The sequence below is a fragment of the Mastomys coucha genome, unplaced genomic scaffold, assembly GCF_008632895.1.
Source record: "Mastomys coucha isolate ucsf_1 unplaced genomic scaffold, UCSF_Mcou_1 pScaffold21, whole genome shotgun sequence".
NCBI classification, from domain to species: Eukaryota; Metazoa; Chordata; class Mammalia; order Rodentia; family Muridae; genus Mastomys; species Mastomys coucha.
In genome coordinates, this window is record NW_022196904.1 from 53,816,300 (window position 1) to 53,827,597 (window position 11,298).

Genomic DNA, 11,298 nt, shown 5'->3' on the forward strand with positions numbered 1-11,298 from the left:
ATGCAGGTGTCCATGCAGATAGAGCACTCATATACATTAAATAATTAAAAATAAATCTTTAATAAAAGAGAGAGTTTGAGGTCAGCCTTACTGCATGAAATGGCCCTATCTCAAAACACCAGATCTAAATCTCCCACCCATCCTGACTGATATCCTATGAAATGTGAGACTAGGGTTAAAGTGGTGAAACTTGGCTGATTGATGTTCAGTTTGCAAATGCTTTTGCTCCCTTTAGCTTCATCTTTGATGTTGCTGGAGACCAAACACTTGCTTCCTCAGCACATATACTAAACAGAATGACACAGAAAAGCTTACCATGGCCACTGTACAAGGATGGCATGCAGCTCTCTGAAGAATTCTGTTTGAATGCCAATAAATTGTTTGCTTAAAATGACAAAGTTTATTTAACATTCCCCCCCCCCCAAAAAAATATAACAGTGTAACATGCCAGCAATCGACAACCAACAACCTCTGGAATGTATACTTTAATAGATGAATCATATGACAACGTGGGTAGATTTTCTCAGTAGAGCTGTTTTTGCCCATAGGGAGGGAGGGGAAATCAGTGGCCTATGCTTTTACACGTTGATGTCTAAATTCTCTGTATTATACAAAGATCTATATAGCTCAATAGTAAGTGCTTTCTATATAACCCCCTATGTATATAGTAGATGATGTGTGTCAAGTCCCTTTTCACTCATTTTTTGAGATAAGTTGTAGCCCACGTTAGCCAAGAGCTCACATTGTAGTGGTACCAGCTGGCCTGGAACTCTCATTAATTCTCCTGCCTCAGCTTCACTATTACTGAGAGATTACAGGCATTAGTTACCATGCCTGCCTTATATCAGAGAGTAATCACTCCCATTTCGTTAAAAAAAGAAAAAAATGAAACTGAGTGCCATATGGCTGCTCAGTTTACTCCTGTCTAGGAGTCTCTATGGCGTTTTCCATAGTGACCAAACAAAATTTATTTTCTCCTCATCTTGTGATCAGTTGTCATCTTTGGGCGTATAGATGACAGCTTCCTGCCTGACAGGCGTGCAGTGACACCTTGTGGTTTTGGTTTGCAGTTCCTAGATAGTTAGCATGCCAAACACTTTCCATGTACCTGCTCGGCATTTCTATGTTGTCTCTGAGAAATGTCTATTCAGTTCTTTGCTTATTTTTTAATAGATTGTGCAGTGGGTTTTTGCTAAAGAATTAGATATATTTTACAGATTTTGAAAATTAGCCCCTTGTATGGTTTCCAAACCTTGTCCCCATCTTGCCAGCTGCCTTCCATCCCACTGGCTTTGCCTTCCCTATGGAAGCATCTTACTTTGATGAAGTCCTTCTTGTCAGTGCTCTGGGATCACAGCCAAGAAGCATCTCCAAGACCTAAGGCAAGAAGAGTTTCCCTTATGTTCTCTCTGGAAAAAAAAAAACTTTAAATTCTCAGGACTTCTTTTTGATAGCTTAATCTGTTTTTATCCTTTGTCAAGTGTGTGGCTTGCATTTTAATATCTAGGGCAAGATCTGAATGTGTAAGGTAAGATTAAGTCCATTTACTTTCTTTGGCTATGACTATCCAGACTTGCAACACCATTTGTTAGAGGGACTGCCTTTTCCTTGTCATGTGTTCTGGCAGCCTTGTAGAGGATCATTTGACTGGATCTGTATTGCTTCTGTCTGGGCTTTCAATGCACCCCATCATCCTTGTGTCTACTTTTAGACCAGTACCATGTGGTTTTGATTATTGCAGGCTTTTAATACACTTTGATTTGGGAGGTGTAATGCCGCCATCTTTATTCTTGTTCAAATTTTCCTTGTGAACTCAGCATCTCTTTCCATACAAATTTACAGATTCTTTTTTCTGTTTCAATGGGATTTCCATTGTGATGTTTTTCAAAGATTGCACTGAATCTCAAGATCATGGTGTGTGTTATGGACATTGTAACATTGTAACTTTTTTTTTCAATTTGTGAACATGAGATTTCTTTATGTATAACTGTGTCTTTTATTTCATTATTTAGTGTTTTATAGTTTTAACTTCTTGGTTGAGTTGATTCCTAAGGATTTTATCCTTTTGGCTGGTATTGTAGATGGGATTGTTTTCTTGATTTCTTTTGTATTTGTTCATTGATGGTACCTAGGAATGCAGTGGACTTTGCTGTGTTTTTCTTGTATCCTGAGATTGTAATAAATTCACTGATCATTTCTAGTAGTTTTTTCTCTGAGGTTTTTCTGCTTTCTATATTGGTTCACCTGCCTAGATGATCTCACTTCTTCCTTTCTAGTTTGCAGACCTTTCGTATCTTTTTGTCTAAGTAATCTGTCTAGAACTCCTACTGTTCTATGAATGGAAGTGGCAGAATGAACATCTTGTCCTGTCTTTGACTTTATCCTTATGGTGTCATGAGGCTTACCACAGGGGCCCTTTTATTGTGTGGAGGTAAATTCCTTCTGATCCTAATTCATGGGAGCTTTTATCATTAAAAAGTGTTGGGTTCTTGTGATTGTCCTATGTCTATCAGACCTTACAGCTTCTCTTCTTGCTTTTATGGTTTGTGTGGTATGTCACATTGTGTAATTTGCATGTGCTGAGCCATCCTTGCATTTCAGAGGCATATGCTACTTGGTAATGGCAAGCAATCTTTTTGATGCAGTGTGACATGTGGTCTGCTAGTCTTTTGTTGGTGATATTTTCATCCATGTTTATCATGGTCTTAATTTTTGTGATATCTTTTTTTATGGTGACAGTAATGATAACCTCAGAAAATAATTTTATCTGGGCTCACAACTGTTCCAAGTGCCATTTGAGAGACAGAGGCAAGAAAACTGTCACATGATTGAGTGCGGTTGATCTACATAGTGAGTTCCAGACAAACCAGGGCTACATTGTAAGATACTATCTCGAAGAAGGGGATGTCCCCTTCTATTTTGTTGAATAGTTTAAGAAGATTGAAATTATCTTTGAATGGTTGAAAAGTTCACAATGAAGCCATCTGGTCCTGGGCTCTATGTTACGTAGGACTTGATCATTGATTTCACTTCCTTATTTGATATTGGTCTACTTCTTTTTTGTTTGTTTGTTTGTTTGTTTTGTTTTTGTTTTGTTTTGTTTTTCGATGTTTTTCGAGACAGGGTTTCTTTGTGTAGCCCTGGCTGTCCTGGAACTCACTCTGTAGACCAGGTTGGCCTTGAACTCAGAAATCCGCCTGTCTATGCCTTCCAAGTGCTGGGATTAAAGGCATGCACCACCACTGCCCAGCCTATTTATGTTTTTCATTTCCTCTTAATTCAATCTTGATTGATTTTTATGATTCTTAGAATATGTTCATTTCTTCTAGGTTGTTCAATTTGTTGGCATGCAATTGTTCACAGTAGTCCATTTTATTTCCACACCAGTCATTACAGTATCTCCTCTTCTGCTTCTGATTTTTGTTTTTGAATCTCTTGCTGTCTCTCTGTCTCTATCTCCCTCTCTATCTCTCTGTCTTTGTTTCTTTCTGTGTGTGTGTGTCTGTCTGTCTTTGTTCTATACATGTGTGTCTAAGGGCGTATCAATTTAACCTATTTTATAAAACAATATTTGTCTCCATCAGCTACTTTCCTTATTCTCTATTTCATATATCAACACTCTGCTGATCATTTTTCTTCTTTCTACTAGCCTTGAGCTTTATTTCATCTTTTTATAGTTCTCTGAGGTGTAGAAGCGTGCTTCATGTCTGTCTTCCTTTTTAATGCTGGTATTTAAGCTTTGACCTTCCTTTTGGGGCTGTCTTCCTGGACCCAGAGGCTTTACTTTGTAGAATTTCAGTAACAATTGGCTCAAGGTATTTTCTAGTTTTCCTTTGCATTCCTTATTTGACGCAATGGTTGTTTAAGAGATCATTGTTTAATTTCCATGTTTCTGTGAATTGTCTTATTTTTCTCATTTTCTGTGAATTCTCTTCATTTCCTTAATGACCTTTAGTTTTGCTGATGTTTAGGGAAATGTTTGATATGTTCTCAGTCTTGCTAGACTTGTTAAGTCTATCCTGGAAAACATGTAGACTTTGGAGAAGTCTGTCTTCTGCTAATCCTGGTGGAATGTTCTGCTTGTTGCACCCATTCTGTCTGCAGGGTTCTCTGTGACTACTATGCCAGCTCTAGAGCTTGTTTCCTTCTGGATTTTCTTTCTGAGTGTTTCACCCATAATTGACAGGGATCACAGAAGCTTCTTATTGTTAAATTGTTGTTTCTCTCTCTCTTCTCTGGCTAAAGAGGCATCCCTACGAATTTCTACAGCTTTACCTTCTTGGGACATTTGGAACCAAGAGTCCAGGCATGCGTTAGAGCCCAGGCAGGCCCTTCCTAAGTATCCTGTCCTCAGGTATTGACCATGCCCTTGGTGTCCCTGTCCCTGAGGACTCAGTCTCATCCTGTGTAGTGGTGAGGATATAGCAAGAGTGTGATACAATAGAAAGAAATATCCTGCATGGACTCGAATGTGGTGCCTAAGGATTTCCCAGGCCTGTACTCCATGGCCATGTTACTGATTAGAATTTAGGGACTAGTGGCAAAATTATGGTCTTAGGTTCATTCAGCTGGATCAACCATGACTCAGCTAGAAAAATACCTTTGGTAGGATGAATAACAAATGAATTTTAATGCTGAATGCCACTGAGTTTATCTTTAATGTCTACAATTTCTTATAATAAAAATAATATATAACTCAAAAATGGAAGATAATTATTATGGAAAGTTGGAAAATACAAAGGAACAAGGTGAAAATCACAGTTCTCTGGAATTGTGTCATTGAGAGGTTACAGGCTAGCAACATTTTTGTTCCTTATTTTGATTACAAAGTCAGAGCTTGCTCATGATAACAAATGACTCCGTTTCTAGTCTTTTCCAGGCTCAGTTCTGTCTCCCAAGGCACACACTGGACTCCTGTACATTTCCTTGCATTTATACATACATGGCTATTTGGAGAGCTTTATCTTATTTCATTTTGTCTCACCAAAGAGCTTGAGCCATGTATTCCAGTGCAGCTTCTTTTCTTCACTATTTCCAGACACATGTGTTTATAATATGTATCTACACATCTATAAACACATGATTATGTGTGCATACTCACAAAACCCTACTTTTTTAGGAAGCTTCACAATGTTTTATGGGTGGCAGGATGCATGTAGAAGCTCCACAGGAAGATACATAAAACAAAAGTGTATCCTGTGACTTCTTGAGCTCCACCACTCCTGGCCTGTACCCAGGGACAGATGGAGAGAGCAGCTTCATGGTCAGCCACAGTCGGTGCTTCTAGCACTCTGGCTGCAGACTCCACTTGGACAATATGCTCCATCCTTCAGAGATAACAATCCCCTTTGATTTCCTGGCTGCATAATTTACTACAGTGATCTTGGGATCAGAGAGGGCTCTTCAATAAATATGATGAGTGCCAAGGAATCTTATAGCTGCCCCTGTACCTTTCTCTATGACAAGTGCCCTGTTCCCTGCCTGGCTGGATCTGTCCACAGCCCAGGATTCTGCTGGTACCTCTCAGAATTCCTGCCCTCTTCTCTAGTACACTTAGGGCTTGGTATCTGAATTTGGTCATTAGCTCTCTGCTTTCTGAGCTCCAATCCTAGTCCTCCAGCCCTTTATCCTATGATCACTGACCATAGCATGCCCTTGACCCAACCAGTGGAGCTGGAGCCGGAAAGCCTGGCCTAGTGAGCCCTCTGCAGGAACATGTGGGGACTTGTAAGTCCTCAGTGTTTTTGGCACATCTTGCATCCTCTGTTTCTCCTCCTTCCTCTTCCTCCATCTCATTCTCTCTCTCCCTTCCTTTCTCCTTTCTTCTTTCTGCCTCTTTTCTTCCCCCTTCTCTTTCCTACTCTTCCTCTTTTCTGTTCTGCTTCCTCTAATTTTTCCTAGTTTACTCTTTTCCTCTCCTTTCTTTTTTCCTTGTTATCAGTTTGTGTTTGTACCCCATCTCGTATTCTCCTGCACAGGCTTAAATTCTTACCTGTCTTTGCCATGGTCCCAGAGAGGCACTTTCACTTTCCTGCCTGTGGGTTTTCTCTTACCCTCTGACATTTCTCAGCACCAGGAACATCTTGCAGGCATCCACGTGTCACTGTCTCCTTCCTCTGCCAGTGTCTCCCAAAGCAGCTGGATTTCTCACCACCACGCCTACCCTGTCCTCGCTAAATACAAGTACTTCTGATCTTGTCTATGATACAGATCCCCATGAAGGCACCTGAGAACCTAACAGAGCCATTGGAATGATTAATGTTGAAAACTGACTTTCTCTCTCTCGCCAGTCAGCCTGGATTGCTAGCCTATATTCCTGTTAAGCACACTGAAAAGGTCAGCTCAGAACTGAGACTCAGAACTCATCAGCTGCCTCTTTGATAATGAATGTAAGTGATTCCTAAAGGAGAGAGTTACAAAGGAGGCATGATTGAGGAGGAAGATGTAACATTGGAATGCGAAGCTTGTGTCAACATGTTACATCTGTTTCAGAAAGGCACTGCCCAATCTTGATAAGAATATGCAGACATTAACTACCATATATGATAGGTGGGAAGCCTTTTTATAAATAATGTTTCTTTGTGGGAGTCTTAACTTCTGAAGAATAAAATTCAAAAAGTGTGATTCAAAGGGCAGATGCAACTTAATATTCAGTACCCACTGACACTGAACTTCTGTTTGCACTCATGCCATGTGTTGGTCATCCTCACTGGATGGTGACCATGCTCTCAAATGGTGCTGATCTCATGAGAATAAAAAGCTGAAGTATCCCGTTTCATCTGCGCTGCTTGCCAGGCAGTGCGTTTCTCAGACCCTTATCAGCCATCCCTAACCCCCTTTCTCTAGCTGTCCACTGGTTATTGTTCTGTTTAATTGTCTGTTGTGTAAACTATTCCTGAACTAGGAAATCCAACCTGTGATTAAACGTGGTAGAAGATTCTCTGTTCCTATAACATAATGCTGAAGGCCAGGAAATGCAGTAAGAGGAAAAGGCTTATTTTTAGTTTATAGTTACAAAAGTCTGAAGAGCATGGAACCATCACCAGCTCGGCTCTGGTAAGGACCTTCTGGCTACGACAAGGCACGGAATCAGGAATGTGTAAAAGAGAGAGAGGTCACATGGTGAGATAGGAAGCAAGAACATTTGGGGCTGGGCTTATAATAAATTGATCTCCTGGGAACTAACCAAGATTCTCTTGAGAGCTAATTAGTCTCTTCTGAGGGTGATACCCCAGTGGCCTTATAACCTTCCACTAGAGTCCACCTCTCAGCGGTTCTGCCACTATCTAGCATATCAGTCTAGGGCCCATGACCCCTCTCTCTGTCAGATGGCCTTGGGGAATTAATGGAGCCAGTGGAATTTAGAAAGTGCTGACACGTATGCTCTAGCTCTACTACTCCCGGACTGCTACGTTATTTTTTGCTAAGAAGGTTTTAAAAGGTCAGTGCTAAAACCCTGGAGGAGTACCCATGCCAAATTGCAACAGATGGGGACACTGAAAGCTCAGATGTCAGTACTTCTGAATCTAATATAAAAATGGACAGCAGTTTCACTCAGCACATTACATTTTATTTTCATGGAAGCCATAATGTCCAGCAATCTTGATAACAAATGCTTAAAGAAGTGCAAGGGGGGAAATGTGTCACAGGGTACAAGTTTCATCTGGCTGTTCTGGGTAAGAATAGAGTCACAGCTTCTGTGCCAAGTAAGCCAGACTCAGAAAAATGCTGCATATTTTCTCTTATATACACAATTGTAACTGTGTGTGTGTGTGTGTGTGTGTGTGTGTGTGTGTGTTATGTGTCTGTATTGTGTGTCTCTTGTAAGTAAAAAAGAAACTATGAGATAGAAGGAAGATAGCTAAAGAGGGGGGCGTAAGAAGGAGCAATGTGCAATAAAATGCAGGTACCATAAAGCATAGGGGATGTAGGGGGCAGTAAAAGGGGGAGTGGGGAGGGGTAAATAAGAGCAATGTATAGTGACATAATATGATGTAAATGACATAAAGAAACCCATCCCTTTGTATACATGATTGAAAATTAATATTTAAAAAAGAATGTGAAATTGGTACCACAATGAAAATAAAGCCACTGAAAGAGAATAGATTTTTATAAACCAACAAAAGTAATAGTTTATTGAGTAACTATTGGTGGTACCAAGGGAACTGAAATTGTATATAGGCCATATACACAAATATGAGAAGTCAGATCACACAAATATCAAGAGAGAGTTTGGAATGTTTTTATTTATATTATCATCAAGGATAAGACTCCTGTAAATATGTGAAATTCCCAAACTTGTAATAGATGCTCAGGTTTGGATTTGAGGGAACCTGGAACCATTTTCTTTGGGCTTTAATATCCATGGGCTTTCTAACTTATACCTTAAGAATTTTATATGGTATGTTTTTATCATATTCGTTTTGTGCTCCAATTCCTTCTAGACCCTCCTAGATCTATGTTTGTGGGTTTGTATTATTCTTGGATTATACCTACAGTTTCTTGGCTCATCACCTCCTGACTTAATATTCAGTACCCACTGACACCTGAGTTTGCACCCCCACTTTGTGCCGCCTCCACACATCATTTCTCCAAGGCTTTTGAAACTTGAGAAATGTAATTCCAGTGTCTTTAGAAGTGCCAGCTAATACAGGCACTATTACTAGCTTCAAATTTTGAATAAAAGTCACAGTTCTTTGAGATTGTCAAACACTGAAAACACATTCCACAGCACCTTGAATAGAAATCTAACCTGGAGACAGGTAACACACTGATATCAAACTATCATGGGGAGATGGTCCGAACCACATGGCAAAGAGCCTCGTACTCACAAGTATGTCCCTGTGGGAAAGCACTTTATGAATTGTTAGCCTCGCTCAGTGTAAACCATGCAGAGAATCCTCCACCCCCACATATGTAAATAAAGAGAAGATTCAGTAGAATGTAAAACCTTAGGGAACAACTGTCATTTACATGTGTGGTCAAATTACAGCATAAAATCAACAATATATCCAGAGGACTGAGTGTCCAGTCCCAAATGATCAGCCCTTGAAACATACATATAAGTACCATTATATGGAATGAACAGGTCATTGACAGGTTATATGGAGAAATATGTATGAATATGCATGCAATGACAATTAGTGGAAAAAATAAGTTATTAATTGGAAAGAGAGGAGTGTAGGGTATGTGGGAGAGTTTAGAGGAAGAAAGTTGAGGGAGAAAAATTGTAATTAAAAATCTCATATAATTATCCATTTGGCATTTTTTTACATTCAGTACACTTCTCTGAATATTCATCCAGTTAATTGAGACATCAAAAATCTACCCCCTTTCCCTCCTTCGTAGTTTTCCATAGTATTGTTGTGCCTTAGTTTAGTTTCATCGTTCATCTTAAAGACTCCAGGTAGCATTTAGCTCTGAAGAATATGGCTTTGAACATTCCTGTGCAAGTATTGGTGCGAACATAGGCTTCCTTTCTGTGCAATAAATGCTCACTCAGTGAAGTCTGTACCTTTTGAGATATTTGCATGCTTAGTTTTCTGAGAATCTGTGAAACTGCTGATTTCACTTTATATAGCCATAATGTGAGCACCTACTCTACAACCACCCCAGCACAGAGTGTTATACAAGGCCACAGCACACATGGCCTGCTCCCTGTAATCCTCACCATCACTGATATTATAGAAACTCACCAATGCACTGTTCCATGGGTGACCCACTCCCAGCAACTCATCAGAACTGAGTGTTATACAAGCCCATGGAGTTAGTGACCCACTCCCTAGATGTGCTCCAGCACCCAAGTGTTGCTTACTTTTGTCTTTAATGTGTGTGCAGTGGTACTTCGTTTTGTCTTCATTTGCTTGTCCCTTGTGGCCAATGATGCTTAACATTTTATTATGTGCTCACGGGGTAGCCATAACTTTTCAGTGACATAGATCTCTGTGCTTCTTCTCATTATATTTTGCTTACTGTGGGGTTTTGAGAAGTCAAGTCTCTATGCGGCCTCCGCAGCAGCCCTTGGCCAGGTGCACAGCTCACAGGTATTTGCTCTCAATTGGTAGCTGTTCTTTTACTCTCCTTTACACAACAAGCCTTCTAAATTTTGATGCACTCAAGTTGATCAGTTACTCTACTTCCAGTTACTAAGTGTAAGAGAAACTCCCTTCCTAACCCTGCATCTCTGACGTCCCCTCGTGTTGATTTTCTAAATGCTTTATGATCATAGTTTACATTTAAGTTGTGCTGGTTGGGATTTCTCAACACAATACAAACTAAAGTCATCTGGGGAAAAAAAAGATTCTCAGCTGAGGAAATTCCTTCATCAGATCACTGTACTCAAGTCCCTGGGGCATTTTTTGATTACTGCATGATTGGGGAGGGCCTGCCCGACTAAGTAGGTGACTGTGAGTTGAATAAGAAAGCAGGATAAGCAGACCTGAGCTGAATAAGAGAGCAAGATGAGCAAGCTAGTAGGTAGTAGCATTATCCATGGCTTCTGCTTTAGTTGCTGCTTCCAGGTTCATGCCTTGAGTTACTGCCCTGACTTCCCTCCAATCTGGAATATGACCTAAGAGTTGTAAGATAAAATAAACCCTTTTCTCCCCACAATGATTTGGGGCATGGTGTTTTATCACAGCAATATAAACACTAAGACATAAATCTATGACTCGTTTTAATTTTGTATATATGCTGTACAGTGTGTGTGTGTGTGTGTGTGTGTGTGTGTGTGTGTTCAATGTAAGACTAAAGTTTGCCTGTGCTCACTCATCCACTTGCTCCAGTAGCATATGTTAGCAGGCAAACAATTTGGGCACCAGATTGCTTTTATTCCTATGGCAAAGGGATTACTGTGGAAGAAGGAGCAGAAAGAGTGGAAGAGCTAGATGTGCTAGAAGACTGCATGGAAGCAGTGTCTTATGAGCACAGGAAGACGGTGATCTATGTGGATTTGTAGCAGTTGAGACAGCATGCATAAGACCTGTGCAAGCTCAAGCCAGACCAAACCCCAGCATGGAGGTGGAGGTAGTAGACCTGAAGTTCCACCCCTAGAAAGGGGCTATTTGTAAGTATAAGCTTCTGGGGGACGAAGAGTCAGTTTTCTTTAAAAGTATTGCCTAGTCAGTAAACCACGCCCCAGTGGAAGGCTGTACATTCAGGAATAGTGCACAACACAAATTGGTCTTGGTAAGCTAAGGATGGGGAGGACACAAATCTGGGTAGACAGGGAACAGGAGAGCCTGGGAAGTTTTTAGGAAGAGGTGAGTATGGTCAAAGCACATTGTAGTTCAGAATCCT

At 40.4% G+C, this 11,298-nt stretch overlaps 1 protein-coding gene and 1 pseudogene across 5 annotated transcripts in view; both read left to right on the top strand.

Moving 5' to 3' along the window:
- Otud7a (OTU deubiquitinase 7A) overlaps nucleotides 1-11,298 on the top strand; it is a 289,376-nt gene that overhangs the window by 129,183 nt on the left and 148,895 nt on the right. The window lies entirely within an intron of this gene.
- LOC116104257 lies at nucleotides 268-368 on the top strand (annotated as a pseudogene).